The sequence below is a fragment of the Cryptomeria japonica genome, chromosome 1, assembly GCF_030272615.1.
Source record: "Cryptomeria japonica chromosome 1, Sugi_1.0, whole genome shotgun sequence".
NCBI lineage: Eukaryota > Viridiplantae > Streptophyta > Pinopsida > Cupressales > Cupressaceae > Cryptomeria > Cryptomeria japonica.
The window spans coordinates 350621650-350643247 of NC_081405.1; positions in this window are offsets into that span (position 1 = coordinate 350621650).

Below are 21598 nucleotides of genomic sequence, written 5' to 3' on the forward strand. Positions count from 1 at the left end.
TAAACTTCAATGCATTGCCCTGTTTGATCACCTTTAGATTCAACAAGAGTTGCCTCTGCATATTGGTGCATAAGTCAAAAGATGCATCCTCTTTGATCATCCGGTAAGCTGCATTTACCACTGCAGCTGATACAAAATTAATCCTGCTGGCTGAAAACGTTATGTATCCTATCACCATGCAAGTGTATTTCACCAGATCATCCTTGATAGGATTAACTGTCATACCCTGAGTCACTTGTTGAATCGGTGAGCTTGGTCATATCAATTTTGCTTACCTTTCTTAGGGCTAGCACTTCCCCTATGCTGCAAAAATCGGTGACTACATGAATTGCCTGAGGCATGATATCATGCATCCTCTCTAGGTACATCTTGTCACCATGGACTCTGCTCAAGATGATCCTGATGTGATCTTCCGAAAAATCTTCTAGAAAATATACTGCATTATGGAGTTTCTTCTTCTCTAGAATGCTAAACTCTGGTTTGATCTTTTTGTTCTTGCTGCATAATAAACCTAACTGAGTGTGAATAACTAAAGACCCTAGGTCTTCTATTTTGTAGTCAATATAATTAGAAATTCCATCTTCAACTATGACTCCAGTTAGAACTTGTGATAAGGCATTATATTTGGACTTCCTCTATATAAAACTTTCCGACTCAATGGATGCACTAGAACTAGTAAGAGATGCGGAAGCCATTGTTGAGTATTTTCAAGAACATGAAAAATACCTTTTCAACGTGAATTTAGGGCTTCCAGATTCTACTTCACTTCTCTCTTCATCGGTTGCTAAATCACCGCTTTGAGTTCTCCACAACCGCTTGCAAACTGGATTTGAATTTCCTTCAAGATTTATCAATTTCTTGAAGTCTTATCTCAAATTGCCTTTTCTTCACTTCTGCACTTGAAAAATTTTCTTCACTCGCAAATAGATAGTGAGAAATGATTTGAAATGTGCTTTTATACATTTCTCTCACCTACCACCATTAATGCTCCTCTATTAGGGCGTAAACCCTAATTTGTCCTTTTTACCATTTTCGGTCTTCTGCCAAGTGACAGGTATCATGTACCAGTTAAGGTCTTTTACCGGTGCAACTAGGGGTTCATAATTATTAGCCATTTGCTCCCCCTAAGCCTCTTTGGAGCTTAGTTTTCTGGTTCTGATATTTCCACACTAGGTGTAGAAATCGGTTCCTCTTCCAACATTGATGGTTTCTTCCTTCAGGTTTTGTTCATGTCCTCTTGAATAGTTTGAACATCAATTTCTCCTTCTTGAGTGACCAGTATATCATCAGATATACTCTTTCTACTTCTGCAGAATCTTGCAATGTGACCCGGTTTGTTGCAGTGATAGAAAACCAATCCAGGTGCTCTCCAAGGTCCATTGTTCATGTTACCATTCTTCCTTCTACATGTTGCAGTAGTGTGACCATGACCATGACAAATCCAATAGTTTGCTCTCCATCCGGTTGCCGCTTGATGGCCACCGCTTCTTGACTCATGATTGAAAACATTAAACCGGTTGTAGTTTTGGTTTACAAAAGGTTCAGGACCAGCTCCTTGGGTCCTTTGAGGATATCTTCCGGTGTTGTTCATCACAGACCTAGATTTAGATGCTCTATGCCCATACTTGTTGCATGTATAACAATGACCATTGAACTTATTGGATCTAGGTACATTGTTAATAAAGTAAGGAAAATTATTGTAGGCTTTGCTCCTACATACATTGGTAGTGTGTCCTTCTTTAAGATAGTTAAAGCAAACAGGTTTGAATTTTTGCTTACCTTTTCCTTTGAGCGTCGGTTGCTTCTTTGATGCTTCAACATTTGTTCTTGAGGATTCTCCTTCCTCATGTCTAGAGAAACCAAGACCATTGGTATTCTTTGTCAGTCTAGATGACTCAAGCTTCTGCTCTAGCTTGACAGTACTTTTGCCAAACTTAGCATGTATTTCCTTTGACTTAGAGAGTTATTTGGAAATAGCAGTGTTTGTCTCCATTAGACTTGCATTTTTAGAGATGGCTATGTTCAGTTCATCTTGTACTCCTTCTTTCTCCATTATGCTCTTATGAAGGTGAGCAGTCAGTGCACTAATCTCTTATTTCAGCTTGTAGATCTCATGATCTCTATCCTTTATCCGATCTTTAGGTTTCCTATGGTTTTCAAGCTCTTGACTAAACCAGATAGTCAGTCCTTCTAACTCCTTTCTCAGATTGGAGTTTGAATCATTCAGCTTATTCACTTCTGCAATCATGGCTTCTATGTTAGCTTCATCTTCAGAACTACTTTCAGATAGCTCCATTAGCTTCTCTGCATGTTCTCTCCTTTTTTCTTGAGATGCCTTGTATTTGACCATAAGATCATCATAGCCTTGCTCAGACTTAGTGAGCCTTTGAGTAAGTTCCCTCAAGGTGTATTCCCCCATATCTCTTTCCAAGTGGTTAAACTTATAGAAAGGTAGGCTTTGATACCAATTGATGAATACTAAGAGGGGGGGGGTGAATTAGTATACCAAAAATCTTTGTACTTAAACACTTAAACAGTTTGAAGATAAACTAGTAAAACAGTTTGACAGATAGACCAGTTATCACACATGCAAACCAAAATGCAAACAAAGCATTCACCCACAAAAGCAATACAACCATAACATAAGATGTTTGATGTGGAAACCCAACTGGGAAAAACCATGGTGATATGGAACTCACAAGTCACTATCTACAGAATAGAAACTAGACCGGTTAAGGTCTTACAATGTTCTTCACTAGAACAGATCTTGTTAGGAATCTCAATCTCTGTTAGGAGATAAGTCCGATTAAAGACTACCTTGTTAGAGGATTTTAGATTCACAGAGGTGAACCACCTCGTTAGAGGATTTTACAAAGGATTTGAGGCCTACCTGGTTAAGGGCTACAAACTTGTCAAAGATGTGAGTAATCAACAAGTGTTTGATCTATCTTATAGCACAGATTGCTTGATTAGATCCAGTATTGCTCACTGCTAATGCATTCCAGCATTACAGTCTCCTCTATCTCCTTCTATTTACACCTCAATCTTCTCATATAAGATTGCTCTTACAACAACTCCACAATCACCTTAAACCCTAGCAACAACTTCACCAACTACAACTTATTCAACAACGAAAAAAACCTAGACATGATGTCCTTTAAAAGGAATCAGATTTCATGTCGGTCCAATAGGATTTCATTACAATTTCCTAGGTTCAATGAATCTAGACATACTCAGTAACATGACACAAAAAGCACCGTCATTGTGTCGGCACCGTCAATCAAATGGTGGATTGGTAACTCATCACAAAATTCTGGTTGGTAACTCATCACAGAGTATTACTGGTGCATACAAAATACCGGTTGCCGGTTTGTCAAAACTGAAGACTGGTAAGAATGTGCTATGTCACTTTGCTTCCTTGTACTAGTTGAGATCTACGAACCACTTGGGGTCATCATGCCGCTTCAGACCGGGAAACACATTTTGCAAAATCATTAGTCTAAAGACTAGAATACAACATGCCAGTTGGAACAAATACCGGTTGAGCTAGAGCTCATACATATAAAGGGGTTCTCAGTACAAGTGTGTGTCCATCAATGACAATAACAACATAAACATAAAAAATGCCAACACTTTTCTCTTCATGAGAGGAAAAATAAAGGTTGTGAGAATGAGGATGACCTATTCAGTGAATTACGCATGCATTATCTCTATGTGTGATAGCTGAAATGATCTTTGTGCATTGCATGTTTCTTTTCATGATTTCTCCTATAATCATTAAAGTTTATCTCATGTCCAAAATATTTGAAACAATCCCTTAATTACTCCTTCTCTTGGAATCCATTGATAGGACTATGATGTTATGGTTTGAAAATTCTTTTCTTATGCCTAAAACTTTGCAAGATCTTGATTACTGCTCCTTAATGGATCTTGAGGATGCAATACGAGTGAAGGTGAGTTTGCATGCTACTCTCAACAAGAGCGAGTCCATTTTCACGATGCATATGTCAAAAGTAAAAGAAAAATTTGAACACACAAAAACCCTAAGGTCACATAAGATTTTGTGATCTTCAATCTTTAATTTCCCTCTAAAAATTAAAAATGAGTCTTCTTTGACCTTGTTTAACATGGGAAATATATAAGTTTTGTTTTAGAATACAACCCTCTAAACATAATACATGGCTTTTAAATGGCTTATGTAACATGGAAGATATCATGGAATCTTATAGAGTGTTTAATTTAAATCAAAGGGAGCTATGTATCATTTATTTACATGAATATAAAGAATTGGAAATGATTTTTTCTCTTTTGACCTTTCAAAACCCTTCCTAAAACTTAGTTATAGGACCTAAGGATCATTTCTTAACAACATTGACATGGTAGAGGATTAGTCACATTAATAAGAAAATCATCAAGGTCACAGTCAAAGGCCACCCATGTATGATAAAGGGTAGTGTTAGCAATAGAAATAAGCTTAGTGATAATGGGACTGCTATAAGGTATAAGGTATTGTGTAAGTAAACCAAACTCCTAGTTAAGCCAAAATACTTCTAGATGTCACAATCAATTAGAAGCAGACATGAGACAAACAAGTTTTTTGATTTTGTAGCAGCTTTTCATCTTCTAGACTTGTCTCAAAGAAATACTATTATGAAGGGAAATCATTAAGGGGAATATCTTTGATGTCTAGTTGAGAAACAACACTTGGTCCTATTTTTGAGGCCTTATTAGTAGTTAACACCTGATTTGAAGCCCCACATGGGTCAAGCATCTGACAAGGGCAATTTAGAGAACATAAATAACATGACATCTTTAGTTGCATCCCTCTATTTATGGTGTTTTCAAGTTTGCTTTCCCATCCAAGTTATGATTTGAAATTAAAAATCAATTAACACCTAGGTTGGAGGAGAATTTAGGACCAACTCATCTACACTTTCAATTAATTCATCTAGTCACCCCCAATTAAGTTAGATAACTGAAGTTTCAAGCCAAAAGGGAGCCAATTTTTTATTTTGAATATCAAGAGCTTCTTTTCAATAAAAGGCAACTTCAACTCATTTTCATATTTATTTTTGGTTCACTTCATGTGTACATAGCAAACAAAAGTACTTGCAATTCATCTTTTCTAAGTTTTGATCCTATTTTTCAAAGCATTGTAATCAAGATTCTTTTTTGATTTTAATACAAAAGCAATAGATTCTCCTTCTCAAACAAATATTTCTATGTTGTGAATGAATGATTTTGAATTAGTTATTGTGATTTACTATTAGATCCTTTTCTTTTAGTTTTATTTTCATCATGTGTGACAATAGATTGTAAAAAAGTACAAGTAATTGTATGTTGTGTACTACTACTATATTAGTAATTTGTAGTTGTGAAACTTTGTTTCCTTCACACAAAACACTAAAAATAGTTCCTTCATATGAAGTAGTAATGTGTCATTACATATTACAGTTTGAGTTTGGAAAACAAGAAAACCTTTGTCAAATAAGATTGTGAGTTAGGATTTCATTATCAAGTCTTGGTGCATCACCCTCTTAGTTTATTTATTTTTAAGTTTGGAATAATAATCCCATCCCTTTTCTTCATCTAAGTCATTAGCTAGAAAATATAAAGGGAGCCAACCCATAATCTCGAGGTTAATCTTCACTATGACCAACCCACAGGCTCGAAGATGTTCACATGTTTCATGGGATTGTTGAATATTACATTTAGCATTTGGGTGCAAACCCTCATGACAACAAGTTCTTAGGGTGAAAACTAAAAGATACCTTTAGACCAAGAAATAGTTTAAAAAAAGACCTATCTAAGAGTGAAATTTTTTATAAGGAACCTAAGGATGGAAGGTTAGAAACACTCCCTACAAATCTAGAGGGATCCCCACTTTTGGTAGAAAAAATAGAAGAGAATAACATCAATACAATAGAGTCCAAAAATCATACACTTTGTAGCTTCCTTGATAAAGGAAAAAGGATCAAATTTTATCATTCTTTATAGAGAGATTGGTCAACTTTGCTTGGTCTTATGCTTACATGTTTGGACTTGATCCAGAGTTGGTCCTACATCACCTACCACTTTGTTTGAGTGTCAAACTTATTAAGAAAACATTGAGAAAAATACACCCTCAAATAGCATCATTGGTCAAAGATAAGTTAAAAAAGTTGATTTGTTTCAATTTCATCATACCAATAGACTATTTTGAATGGATATCAAATCTAGTTATAGACACCAAGATGACTGGGGGCATGTGAATCTATAGAAACTTTAAGGATCTAAATAAATCATGTCTTAAGGATGAATTTTCTCTACTAAACATAGACATGATAGAGGGTCTTACAACTGGGTATGAAATTTTATCAATAATGGATGGATTTTTTGGATATAACCAAATCAAAATTGCACCTGAGGGTCAACACACGATAGCTTTTTTTTTTTCCTTGGGGTACTTATAGTTGGAATGCAATGTCTTTTTCTCTCAAATTTTTTGGGATAATATTGTTGAATAACTAGAATACTGAGAGGGGAGGGGTGAATTAGTATTCCCTTGAAATTATTTAAACTTCTAACTAACCAATCACATAACATAATTTAAATTCAATAAACAAAATAGAGGCACAACACATAACACCAAATTTTTGTTGGCAAATGCACACTCCAATGAGAAATTGTAGGTGATTGAAGGTATTGTCATTGATGGAAACCTTACAATCATATGATACTAGCAAGCACCGACACCGAAAGACTCTACACTAGCATACGTTCACCGACACTGAAAAGATTGATTACCGACACCCTGGCCGACAGGATTTTATTTATTACAAAATGTAATTAATTGTAATATCTTTTTTAAAGCCGACAAGGCATATTGTAATAAGGCTCATATATAAGTATGAGATCTTAGAGAACATTTGTATGTAGTATATATGATGGATATTATGTGCGAACATTAAGGCAGAGTTTGGAATAAGATTTTGGAAGTTGCAAAGCTTAAACCGGTACTGGATTTGGCATAGCAAATGCCCTTTTGTAGTAGTACATGACATTGGATTTTCATAATCCACTTTTGTAAGTCAGTGAGACTTTTCTTTTGTATGTAAGAAGTGAGCTTTAGGTAGTTGGCCTTCCTGCATGTACATGCCCCTATTATAATAGTAATATTCTCTTATTGGCCAGTAAGCGAATATTGTGGGTCACAAATCCCACCGAGGTTTTTCCCACACCGGGTTTCCTCGTTAAAAATACTATGTTATGGTGTGTCTTTTATGTTTTGGTTGTTGTTCTTATTTACTGCATTAATTTTTGTTTACCGGTACACAATTTTGGAATGATTTTCATTTAATAATTCAAGAAAATCAATTAACCGGTTAGATACTGATTCACCCCCCCCTCTCAGTATCTTTGGGAATCCTAACAATTTTGTACATGGAAAACACAATATGGAAAAATCCATGCAGAGATAATTCTCTCTAGAATAATGTAATATGTATCTGGTTACACAAGTAAAGGGGGTGGCTCACTGTTGGTTTGGCTCACTGTCGGTTGGACTCACTACCTAAAATACTGGTGTAGTCACAGTTATGAGGGACCTTAATGAGATCTATCCAGATCATGCAACATGAGTAAAATACAATGGAAACAAGACAAAATGATGGAGGCAATGCAGAACTGAATGAATTATATCATGAAAATTGATTATAATCTCTCGAAAACATACATGCTACAAGATTTGACTCACTAGCCTGATACATACATGCTCTATTATAGTACCAGTCAACTCCGGACCTATAAATCTCTAGATAGATCTTATATGTTCTCCCTACTTCCTATTACATGCTAGATTGAATTGATTTATATGCTTAAAAGGGATTTGTGTCAGCCCAAGAATAATCAAATGTTGTTGAATAAGATGAAACGTGTAAAACCACTAGGTCGGCCTCCGCCAAGAGAATCCTCTGGAATCCAAAGGATGAAGTGTGGACCAAAGGGAAGGCCAACCACATGCCAAGGAACATTGGAAACAATGAATTGAAGTTCCACAAGCTATGGAAATGATCTGCAAGATTTTCCAAAGACAAAATAGGTCCAAGCAGTTCTGGTGTTCTAAGCTGAAAAACCGTCCCAAATACTAGAATCGATAACTTGCCAAAAAAGATCCAAATATCTTGTGGACTTGGGGTAAGGAAGATAATCATGTCCATAATAAAAATCCATCTCAACAAGATCTGGTGAGCAAATACAATAAAATGCAGAAAGAAATGCTAAACTGCAAAACATAAAACAAATTGAAAAATAAATGTTTTTCATTGATGCAAGATTGCCAAGAACCAAGGATACTCTTACATCAGACATCTAGGGTTGTTGAAAAAGTGTGTCTCTCACTTTGCTGGGGTCAGAGGAAAACCAAAATTGTCCACCTTTGCCTGAGAAATCCAAGATGAATCCTCAATTGGTCTTTCTTTCCACTTCACAAGATACTCTCTCTACTGGTTGCTCTGGGTTCTACACCCAATCCTACTGTCCAAAATATCTTCAATCTGATCTGGTTCCTTCCAGGGCATCTTCTTCTCCAAGTATTCAATACTATCTTCACTAAATTTTGTCTCATGGTATTGATGTAGATCTGCAATATTGAATATAGGTGAAATACCCAAACTATCCAATAGCTCCACTTCATTTGCATTTCTGGAACTCAATTTCCTCAAGATCTTACAAGGTCCAAACTTCCTCATTTGCAAATTGTTATAAGTTCCTACTAGAAATATTTCCTTTCTCAGATACACTATTACTTCATTGACAACTTTAATTCCTTATGTCTCCTCTTCTCATCTTCTTTCTCCTTATACTTGATGTTCATATCTTCCAAATGTTGCTTAACCTAAACATTTAAGGCCTTCATATGATCTACAAATTCTTCTACCTCTGCACTCCTCTTGTTTTTATTAACAATATCTATCAATTTTGATATACCTCTAGGGTGTACTCAGGTCACAAACTCAAAAGGTGTTATTCTAGTACTCTTGTTCACTAAATTATTGTAGGCAAACTCCGCTTGTGCAAGAATCAAATCCCAACTTCCGGTCTTCTCTCCAGCTAAGAATCTCAACAAATTTACCAAACTCCAGTTTACTACCTCTATTTGTCGATCAGTTTGTGGGTGAAAAGTAGAACTGAACTTCAAATATGTCTTCATCTTCTTCCAAAGTGTCCTCCAAAAATAACCAACAAACTTAGTATCTATGTCTGAAACTATGCTCTTAGGTAATCCATGCAATCTCACTACTTATTTGAAAAATAAGACAACTACATGCACTGCATCTTATGTCTTCTTACAAGGTATGAAATGAGCCACCTTTGGGAATCTATGCACCACCACAAATATAGAATCATTCACCCTTTGTGTCTTAGGTAATCCAAGTATGAAATACATGCTTATGTCCTCCCAAGGTCTCTCTGTAACTATCAAAGGTTTATACAATCCCACATTCTGACTACTACCTTTTGCAACTTGACAAAGTCTACAGATCTACACAATTTTTTTGACATCCTTATGAATCTAGGGCCAAAAGTAACATTCACTCATCAATGCCACTGTTTCTTCAACACCAAAGTGTCCAACTAATGCTCCACTATTCTTCTCCTTTATCAAATTCTCCCTCATGGAACTCTTAGGTATACACAACTAAACTCCTCCAAATAACATCCCATCCTGAATGAAATAATCCAACCACTTCCTTCTATCTACCATAACCAGTTCTCTACATGCTTTCCAAGGTTCTACAAAATTTGGGTCATCATCATACAAGGTCTTCAACTCCTCAAATCCTAACACTGTCACTCTCATTTCTGTTAGCAAATTTCTTCTTCTACTTAATGTATCAACAACTTTGTTTGACTTCTCACTTCTATTCTTCAACATAAAGGTGTAAGTCTGCAAGAACTCTACCCATCTCATATGTCTTTTATTCAACTTACTTTGACTGTTCAAATATTGCAAAGCTTGATGATCGGTATACAACACAAACTCTTTAGGCAACAGATAATGTCTCCACTTCTTCAAGTCTTGAACTATGGCATAACATTCTTGAGCATACATTGCATATCTCATTCTTGCATCATTCAATTTTCCACTTAAATAAGCTCTTTCTCTCCCTTCCTAACTTAGCACCTCTCCAATTGCATTTCCACTTGCATCACAATACACTTGAAATACTTTGCTAAAATTTGGTAAAGATAACATAGGCTGCTCAGTCACCTTTGGCTTCATTAATTAAAAACTCTTATATGTTGTGGTTGTCCACTTGAATTATTTTCTATCTCCTCTTATTGCTTCATTCATAGGGCTACAAACTAAACTAAAATTTCTGATAGAAACTAGCCAATCCATGAAATGATCTTACATCTCCAATGCTTTCCGATGTAGGCCATTCAACTATTTCTTTTACCTTGTTAGGGTCCATATTCAATCCATCCACAAATATCACAAATCCTAGATAAACTAATTCTTCCTTCATGAAACTACACTTCTTAAGATTTATCTGCAACTTCTCTTCTCTCAATCTCTGTAAAATTTATCTTAAATGCAACAAATGCTCCTCTTTTGTTCTACTAAAAAATAAGAATGTCATCCAAATATACAATAACAAATTACCCAAGAGCTTCTTCAACACCTCATTCATAAATCTCATGAAAGTACTCAGTGCATTAGTCATCGCAAAAGGCGTCACCAACCATTCATACAATCCTTCATTTGTCTTGAATGCTATCTTCCACTCATCTCCTTCTCTAATTCTAATTTTGATTATATCCACTCTTCAAGTCTATCTTTGTGTAGTATTTGGCTCCACTCAAATAATCTATTATGTCATCCATGCTTTGCAAAGGAAACTAGTACTTCACTATGATCTTGTTTATTACTCTGGAATCAGTACACATACTCCATTCTCCATTCTTCTTAGGTGATAACATGGCTAGTACTACACAAGGACTCAAACTTTCTCTGATCAAACCTTTCTTTAATAATTCCTGTACTTGTCTATTCAGCTCCTCATTCTTTGTCGGTGGGATCTGGTATACTACTCTGTTAGGCAAACTAACTCCGAGAATCAGGGTCATGCAATGACTGATACTCCTCATAGGTGGTAATCCATCATGAACATTGTTTGAAATGATGTCCACATACTCTGTCAACAACTCCTTTATTTCCTTTGATTGTTCTTCCTCATGCTTCATATTCTTAATCTTTCTAGGAACTAAGGAAATACACATACTATCATGTCTCATTCCATCTAGGAATCTCCTTCCATCAACCAAGTGAATTCTATCTTTTATACAAACTTCACTTTTCAAGGGCTCCTCCAAGGGTAACAAGGTTTGTTTCATCCCATTTGCAACAATAGTGTATATGTTCTTTCTCCCAACATTTATTTCTTGTCTATCATACTGCCAAGGTCTACCCAACAAGATATGACAAATATTCATAGGCATAATATCACACAAAAATTCATCATGATAAATTCAAATTTTCAATTTCACCAAACATTGTTCACTTACTAATATCTTATGATCATCCTAAATCCATGTTATCTGATAAGGCTTAGGGTGTTTGAGTCTTTCCAACTTTAACTTATTCACCATCTCCTCTAGAACAAGATTGTCTGAACTACCACTATCAATAATGACCTTACAACACTTATTGGATACCTTACATCTAGTCTTGAAAAAATTCCTTCTCTGCAAGGGCTCATCTTCATCTTCGGTATGACATAAATCTCTCCTCATCATCAATAGTTCTCCATCTTCCAGTTTGTTAGCTGATTTGGTAGGCTTTTCTTCTACCAATGTTGTTCTTCTAGTGTTTTCTACCTTCTTACTGTGTGAGTGAAAAGTGGTAATCCTGTAAGCTATAAGACACAAACACTTCAATAAATCATTGCATGCATGGTTAGACAGATATAATCAATGAATGTAAAAACAATAACAAATCAACCTATTGCCTCCTAAAAGATGTGAGTAGGGACTTGATCTCAGATTTGTCTAAGCAATAGTAGTGACTATACTACATCAATATGAAGGATTTAATCTATATGAGCACAAAATTAAGCTAAATGGATGCAAGATTAAGCAATGATTATCAAGTTGTATGATTCTAATAAAGTTAACATTATTAAACTAATATGCAAAAAGCTATGATGTAATAATCTCAAAGAACAATATTATCAATGACTCTAGAAAAACAACAACATAATAACAATAAATCTCCAGGGTCTCTTGATTGAGAGATGAAAGGTTGAATTTATAGAGAATCCAAAGAGAGACCAATGGTCAAGCTTGATTAATGAAGAGCCATTGAGATTCATCAAGAAAAAGAACAATCTAGGTGAATTGAAATGATTGGGTGCTTTTATTCAATTTTAGAGGAGATAAGATTGAGTTGATCTTGAGATAAATTTAATAAAGCTTGATTTAATGCATTTGGATTAGAAGTTTGAGTTTGCATTAGAGATAAAATCAATTGAAGTCATGCATTAGAGATAAAATTAGTTAATCCCATGCATATTTCTTTTATTTGTTCAAGATTTGTGTTATTAGAAAAAGTCATTTTAATGCAACTAAATCTCTTTCCTCAAGATTGCTTTGAGTTTAAATTTAGAGAGAATGATTTATTCAATTTAATTGATTTTCTTGCTTTTCTGAAATTTTTCAAGTTATCTCAAATTAGAAAAAGAAATATCTCAAGTTGATTTATTTTCTCAATTTAATTCTCTTTTTTTTAAAAATTAATTCTTTTTTGCAAATTAATTCATTTTTGATGATTTAATGGAAAATTTATTTATTAATTAAATATGCTAGGATATTTAATTAAATAAATAGGATGATTGATTAAAATGATTTACTTGGAATGATTAATTAATTAAATAAACATTTAATTAATTTAAAATGATTTGATGATTTAGGAATTAATTAATTAGATGCTCAAGGTTGATTTAATTGCCTTTGGTTAGGACCTTGGTGTAGTTGAGATTAGGGGCCCATGGTTTAGATGACCAATTTTAGGGTATTACATTTTCCCCTCTTTGAATTATTGTGTGAGAAGCACATTGATTCAAAGAATAGTTGATGTCAAATAGATATTAGTTCGAAGCTTGATGGATCAAAAACCAATGAAGAGCGAGATGTTCAGCTTGATTTGAAGCAATGAAATTGAACAAATTTATTAAAACAATACCAATCCTAAACTTGATTGAACTAGGATTGATGAAGAGAGAGATACCGATCTTGAACTTGATGGATCAAGAAGAAGGTACCAATCTAGAACTTGATTGAACTAGAATTGGTTGAGCGAAGAGATAATACCAATTTTGAACTTGATTGAACAAGAACCGATTAGCGAAATAGAATATCCAACTTGAGTTGATGTGATGAAACTGAACATCACTTTGAAGATAGATTCAGATGAGGACAAAAATTGATATGCCCCTAAAGATTATTTTTATTTGACATCGAAGAATATCAACTTGATATGATGCGATGTAGTTAAGATGCCCTTAGAAACAAGGTTTTAGTTGATTTGATTTGATCTATATTCGATTGAAAATATTTTCTGCTTGACTTTTTATGAAGATTTCAAAAATTTCTTGACTTTGATGATGTAATAATTGATAATGTTGATATAATCAGTATGCCCCCTCGGGAGAAAAATCAAAATATGGTGAGATACCACAGTGATTTGAGGAGATTTAAGTGATAAAAAGATTTATTGATGATGATTTGAGCACGAAGATTGATGTAAGTGATACAATTGTAAGACACTGAGAGGCGGCGTGAATCAGTGCAATAAAAAACAATATGAATCTGATCACCAACTTAAACAACTCAAAACTTAACAAATATAAGAGGAATATCACCACATAAGATAATGCCCAATAAAACAAATTCCACATAACACAAGAGATTTATACGTGGAAACCCAAAAGGGAAAAAACATGGTGCGAATTAATACCCACAAGATTCACTATCTGCAGAATAGAAATCTTGACCAGTTAAGGTCTTATAGATATGCCCTGTTAGGAGCAGACCTGGTTAGGAGTCACCTGGTTAAGGGATTTAAATGATGAGCCATTTTAGGAGCTTTGACCTATTAGGATCAACCTCACAAGAGGATTTGAGAATCTGATACAGAGCGACCCGGTTAAGGGATTTACAATGCAAGGCCTATTAGGACCTACCTAGTTAAGGGATTTTTCTATTATAACTATTAGGATAACAACTATTCAAATAATCTTCATATAACACCTCTATGTTTGATAATATTCACTTTAGATTCTCAAAACTTTAACAACACATCAATACAGCTTCACTAATCACCACACAATTAGAATCACAATATTTGCCTTTGATCTCATTAACATGCGCATGTCTATCTCATAACTCATCACACTTTTTATAGACATCAACTTAGTCGGATAAAAACCTTGGAACAATTTCCTAGGTTCAATGAATCTAGACAAAATAAGATTGTAATTCAAACTTATGTCGGCCACCGACATAACAAATCAAAACCTGTATCATTTTACCAATTTAAGTGACTTTATCACTACCGGTTAAGTGTTCATCAAAATACCTGCTCTGTACATCAAATCTCGCTTGTTCGGTTGAATCTACCAATATGGTCATGAACATAGCTCCAAATACCTATCTCCATCACTCTTATAAGGCTGCATCATTCAACTCTTCACCAATCTCCTTTACTGATTGCATGAATGCAACTCTATCTTTGTTTACCGGTTAAGCACCTATTTCCTAGTTCATTGGTAAACTGTCTTCTGTACTGGTTGGCTTCCAAGACTTAGATGACTACAAAAAACATTATTTCCATCAATGACAATATAATACTTAGTCATCAAACATGAATCTGAATCTCTTCATCACATTCACCAATCAATCATTTACCAGTTCAGTCAAATGCCAACATTCTCCCCCTTTGGTATTGATGGCAACACTTCGGAAAAAAAATTGTCAACAAAGTGTGAAAAAACAAAAATTGATTTCATGACAAATACTCCCCCTTAGCAATTGTGTACTATTACAAAAATTTGACTCTCTACTAATTCTCCCTTTACTTTTATATACAAAATTTTGACTGACTCTTCAACTATTACTCCCCCTTTGACAACAATGTCAAACAAAGAAGTAAAAACATGAAAGATAAATATATTTACATCAAAATTGCATAGACTATATAGATGTATAAGTTCAAAATGTTTTTACAATGCAACCATAAAAAAAATCACTAAAATTAGATTTCAACTGCGTCAGATCATTATGCCAGGTTTCCAAAATAGTGTCGGTTATCTCCACATGTGTCTTTATATGTCCAGCAAAATTGTACATGACATCTATGGTGCTCGTCTCTGGTGTAGTAATAATGGCTTCAATTTCCTTATAGGCTCTTTGCAATATTTCCACCTTCAGTATTAGTTGTCTTTAATTCCTACAGTGATATGATCCTCTTAACTTGTTTAATTTTATAAGCTTTCAGCTTATGCTAAAGTTCTATAATGGGTTTTCCATAATTGATAGCAGAGTCATTAAGGGCCTTGAATCAATAGTTTGAGTAACTACTAGTGGCTCCTCATCTTTCTTTTCATGTTCCTATTCATGTTGCTCAAACATTTGAGCATCAACATCCTGTATATTTACATTATTAGTAGCATCATCAATATTACTGGTATCATCATCATCAGGGATAATCTCAAGTTTAGTTTGTGTGTTCACCGGTTGATCATCTAGCACAATTTCATCAAGCTTAAAATCAGTTATTTTAACACCTTTCGGAAGATCTTAAGCCTCAAACCTCTTTGGTCCATCTTCCTTAACTTCTTCCTCTTCATCTGGAATCAAACCCGATACCTTTTTTAAAATTTGTTCAGTCTCCTCATGGATTGATTGGGTCTCACCAATTAACATTCTTTTCAACCTTTTCTTTGACCTAAAAGATGACTTTGCCTTGGCAAAAATATCATCTAGCTCTTCCTCAGTAGCTTCAGGTTGCAAGTTTTTCAAAAAATATTCAATGTATTTTTTATCTTTCTTCATGGTTGCCTGCCATCTAGCATCAATTATATTATACAATGAATTTGGAATTCTCCCTTGCAATTCAATTAGGGCCTTGCTATATTTATTCATCATGTAAACAATTGCATCCTCAATCTGCTTTCATTCAAATTCACTAAACTTATCATAGAGTTTCTTCACACCAGTCAATATACCATACTCTTTAATTTTTATTATTAAATTTTCAAGAGGTGTGAGCTTGATTACCAGTTTCTTTGGAGATTTCACAGTTGGAGTACCAACACCTTTGGACCTTTTGCCACTATCCCTTAGCGCTTTCTTTTCTCCTTCGGACTCAGTCTCATCACCATCTACCGATTTTTGTGCTTGTTGCTTTTTCCTTTTACAATCTTAACCAATGCAATCGGTGGTTCAACAATCTTACCTTTTCTCTGAAATTGAATCTTTGATGGTTTCTCCTTCTTTGTTTCTACTGGTTTCTCCTTCTTAACAGCTACTGGTTTTTATTTCTCTATAGCTTTCTCCTTTCCAACTCTTGTCTTTACACTAGTGGGGGTACCGGTTGGTGCACTTGATATTCTAACCTATTTAGCAGCATACTTTTCTCATGCTTCAGCAATGACTTCCTTTGTGAATCCTGCTTCATCTGCAAATGCTTCTACTTCTTTTCTAACTTTCTTTGCAATAACTGGTCTATTAAGTTCTAAATGCACTTGAAGGGATTTCTCCTTGTAAGTGCCAAAATTTTCTATTGTTGTATCTATCAGTTGGGAAAGGAAATGATCAGCATATGCAATCAGAAGATCCTTGTCTACTTCATATCCCATGGACATAACCCATGTAGTGCGGGGCACAGTTTCCTCCATCATGCAAGTATCTGTATCAACCATAAAGCAAATTGTGTTTTCATACCGATTGACAACCTCTGTCGACCTAACCTTTCCCTTTTTTGCATTTTCTTTTAAAAGTCTTTAAAATATCCCCATGCAATCTTGTCAAAACCATTACTAGGCATTCTTATTCTATTCTTCATTTGCACCAATGTTGGAGTGCCATCTACTGACTGCATATCACCAATACCAAGGAAATAATTCTGAAAGTAAAAATAAACAAAGAATTAATTGACCAAATTTGAACCTTAACCTCTTATCCTTCTTGATGGATTCTAGGTTCAACATAAGTTGACTCCTCAAAGCCTCCAACAAGTCATAGTCAACATCCTCTTTTATAATCTGGTAGGCAGTGTGAATAGAAGCAATAGGGATGATGTTCATCCTGCTAGAGTAATAGATCCAGTAACCAATAACCATAGAAGCATACTTTACTGCCGGATCATTGATATTATTCATCATCATTTCTCTCCCATCCCATTTAGATCTTGTTAAATTTTCTACATCATTCTTAGTAATGGATCTGAGTATAGGGACCTCATCGGTGGCACAAAATCTGGTGATTGCATGAATAGCTTCCTTAAAAAATTTATGTGGTCAGTCGATCCACATGAACTAGTCATGAATTCGGCTAAGAACATATCTCACAAGTTCATCATCAAAATCATTAATAAAATTCAGGGCATGGTGAAACCCTTTCTCAATAACCCTTTTGAATTGTTCCTTTATCACTCTATTCTTATCACACAATGCTTTATACTGATAAAAAATAACAGCAATACCAAGATCCTCCAATTTACAATGATGAAATGATCTAACATCTTCAACATGTATGACACCATAAGGAACTCCAGATAGGTATCTCATAGGATCAATCGCCTCAGACTTAAATGGGTGCCTCTTAAATTTGGGATGGGGTCTATCGGTAACACCAACTAGATGTGGGGTGTCCATCTTCAACTAATTAGAAAGATAAACAAATAATAAGATTTCTAGATAAATACCTTTTACTACTTCCACACTAGGGTTCCAAACACCAACAAATCTTTCTCACCGATTTCTGATCGCAAATCACACCAGATCACTTCAAATCTTTGTCAATGCTGCAAACACAAACTCTGCTCTTCTCTATTCACTCTCCATGTGCTCACAAGAATGTAATGTGACAAATAACATTTTAAAAAGTTCCTTTTATGTGCCCATTATCTATCGCATTAAATGTCATTACCGATAAAACCCTAAAGTATCTTTTAACACACTACCAGTTCTCATAACACATAAAATCTACCAGTTTGATCACAGAATCACTTCACACTATCATAATATATCAAAGTATGTAGATTTAACATACCTCATGGTCCTTTAAGGGGTTCTAAAATAGATCTAACATTAAGCTCCCCCTAAGCTTTTTAACAACTTATTTTGTCGGTGAAGGGTTCTCCACACTAGGTGAAGAAATAGGATCTTCAGATGGTTTTTCTTCAGTTTTCTCATCATCCTTCTTTTTCTAGACTCTATTTATTTCAGCTCTAGTCTCATCCACATCAACTTTCATCTTCCCTTTCTAGTCAGCAGATTGATTCACTGGTTGGTTCACCTTTTCTCTACAAAACTTTGCATTATGTCCCAGTTTATGATAATGATAACAAGCCATACCATATGCTCTCCAAGGTCCAACATTGCCTCTACCAATTCTTCTTCTGCAGTTCATAGCTACATGACCGTAGTTATGACAAATTGTGAAAATCACATTCATCCTCTTTTCCATCTCATAAGGACTAGACCAGTTAGCATAGGGTCTTTGCCAATTAGGACTTCTCTAGTCATTAAAGGTTCTTTGCCAACCACCACCAGACCTTTGACTAATGAAAGGTGCTGGATTATTTGCTCCATACCTACACTTAACAGCTCTATGTCCATGCATGTTGCAAGTGAAACAATAACCATTAAAGGTTCTAGGCTTATATATGTTTCTATGCTTGAATGTCATGTGTTATGAAGATAATTAGAAAATAAGAACGAATCACCAATTCTCAACTAATTAACAAACATCAAACATAATCAATGAAAATCAATACAAAACAAGAAATGAATTCAAATAAATACTCCCTCATTCAACATCTTTTCTTCCATTGTTCTTCTCCGATTTGAGTGGTTGATGGCTCTCAGGCATTGCACAACTTTCCTACATACAAATATTTTGAAGACTCTCATTCTATGATTCTAGCTTGAATTGAGAAAATGATGTTGAATTTATAGATTTTCAACACAAAGGGGGTGAGAAATAGAACTCAAGTGTTGATTGATAGATAACTAAAATTGATTGATCAGTGAACTAGTCATGATTGATTTGTTAACTCAACAGATTGATCTGTTAACATGATTGATTGGAGAGTGAACTAAATAGATTGTCTAGTAAACTCATTTGATTGATCAGTAAACTAAATAGACTAGGGAGATGATTGAATTGATAGATTAGAAGACTAAATTGATGGATTAGTCATAAAAAGTTGATTTTGAGTTAAAAAGGATGATTGATGAGTTAACTGATTAGACAACTTATTTGATCAATCAGTTCTAATTTTAGCATGTGTTGTAGGAATTTGAAATTGAATTTGATTTACATTTTCAACTTGAATTTGAATTTGGTCATTCGAATGTTGAAATGCACATGAAATTATCTGAAATTCAAATTTGGTGAAATGTGAAATTAATTGAAAATTGAATTTGGGGAAATATGAAATGAAATTAGATGAAATTAATTGGAATTATAATTTGGGGAATTGGAGGAATTTAATTAATTAATTAAAATAATTTAAATGAAATTATTTAAAATTAGGAAATAGAATTAATTAAATAATAAAGATTATTTAATTAAGGAAAAGGTCATAATTAATTAAATAATTGATATTTAATTAATAATTGAGATATGGTTAACTGATTAAAATGATTTGAGAACAGAAAATAGAATAATTAGAAGTGTTGAAGGGTGATAATTAGAAGAAATAGTTAGTTTAATCAAATAATTAAAGAATTACTTAATTACATAGATGAATAATTAGTGTAGAATTAACGAGACATTTTTAGGTGTTTACATTTGTCCCTCTTTGAGACAATGTCAGAACGACGTTGTTTCAAAGAAAACAAAAAAAATTCTTGCCCCAATATGCCCCAGTGACAGAGTATAAATATACCCCCTCAGAAAAAGTGGCCAGAGAATTGTGGAATGAAGACCATTTTTTCAGAAACGTGCTAGATAGTGAAAATATGAAGTTTGAAATGATGTCAATCTCATTTGTTATGTCTACAACTGCATTGAAGTTGGAGGGGTCCATAAGCATTATGTTGAGAAAAACCCTAATTTTGAGCTTATAAATTGAAGATTGGTATTGATTTGAGCTCATTTACACTATTTTGTTTTGCAAGAAGTCCTTAAAGATATTTGTGCTTTTGGCATCCTTGGACTGAAATGGTCGGTCACAAAGTGAGGCTGCATTTATCCAAGTGAGTTTGGTCTTATAAGAGACCTCCTGGCACTGGTGGCATGGTGAGTTGCATGATTTATTTCTCATTTATGTCTATTTTTTCCAAAATTTCAATCTTTTGATGATATGTACTTTTTCGTGAATTTTGCATTTGACTGTCGATTTTGCCACAATTGATTCAAATGTACCACATTTGATGTTTTACACTACACTTGCTTTTCCTGATTCACATTTACAAGTTTTGCTTCGCATTTGATAATTTTGTTTCACATTTGATAAATGTAATTTGCATTTGATAAAATCATTACGTAATTGATAATTTTACTTCACAGTTGATATAAGTATGCCGCATTTGATAGTAAAGGCCATTTTTTTTCTTATACATCCTAATAATTTGATGATGTAACTGACCCATTTGTATGTTTTCCAAATGTAGGTGCATTATCCAGTACTTCTTGCTAGACAAACGATGCCAGATGGTCTTGATCAAAGTCATGAGTTGGATCCAGAGGATACCGCTTTGTTACGACAGGTTGGATTGTATTACATAGCACATTTGTCTGAGGATATGACCAATAGGGCCATGATTACTGCTTTGATTGAGAAATGGCATTTAGAGATGTTCTTTTCATCTACTGACAGGTGAGGCATCCATCACACTTGAGGATGTGTGGCATATCTTACACATTCTGATATTTGGTACACAAGTTACTTTTGATCGTCATGATGGTGTTTCTTCTTTGTGTGCATTATTCGAGTGTGAGGAGCATGATCTACATATTCATGGTCATTATGAGATTCATTGGGATGATTTTGATTATGACGATCTCACCATTGTTCTTGCTTGCACTATTACTAGATTATTGATTCCTGATAGACGTACCCATGGTTTTCCTGTTGGATGAGGATGATTCATACATGATATGATTATTGATAGGTGTGTGTTTGCTTGGGGTCATTGTCTTCTTGCCACTTTTTATCATCAAATGCATGGGATTGTTTACTTGCAGCAGATATCAGTTGGATGTAGCATTACTTTGCTCCAGACATGGGCTTGGGAGCACATAGCTATCTTTTGTCCTGTATTATATATTGAATTAGAGGCAAATCATCCATATTCTTTTGGGTACACTATTGGTGTGAGACATA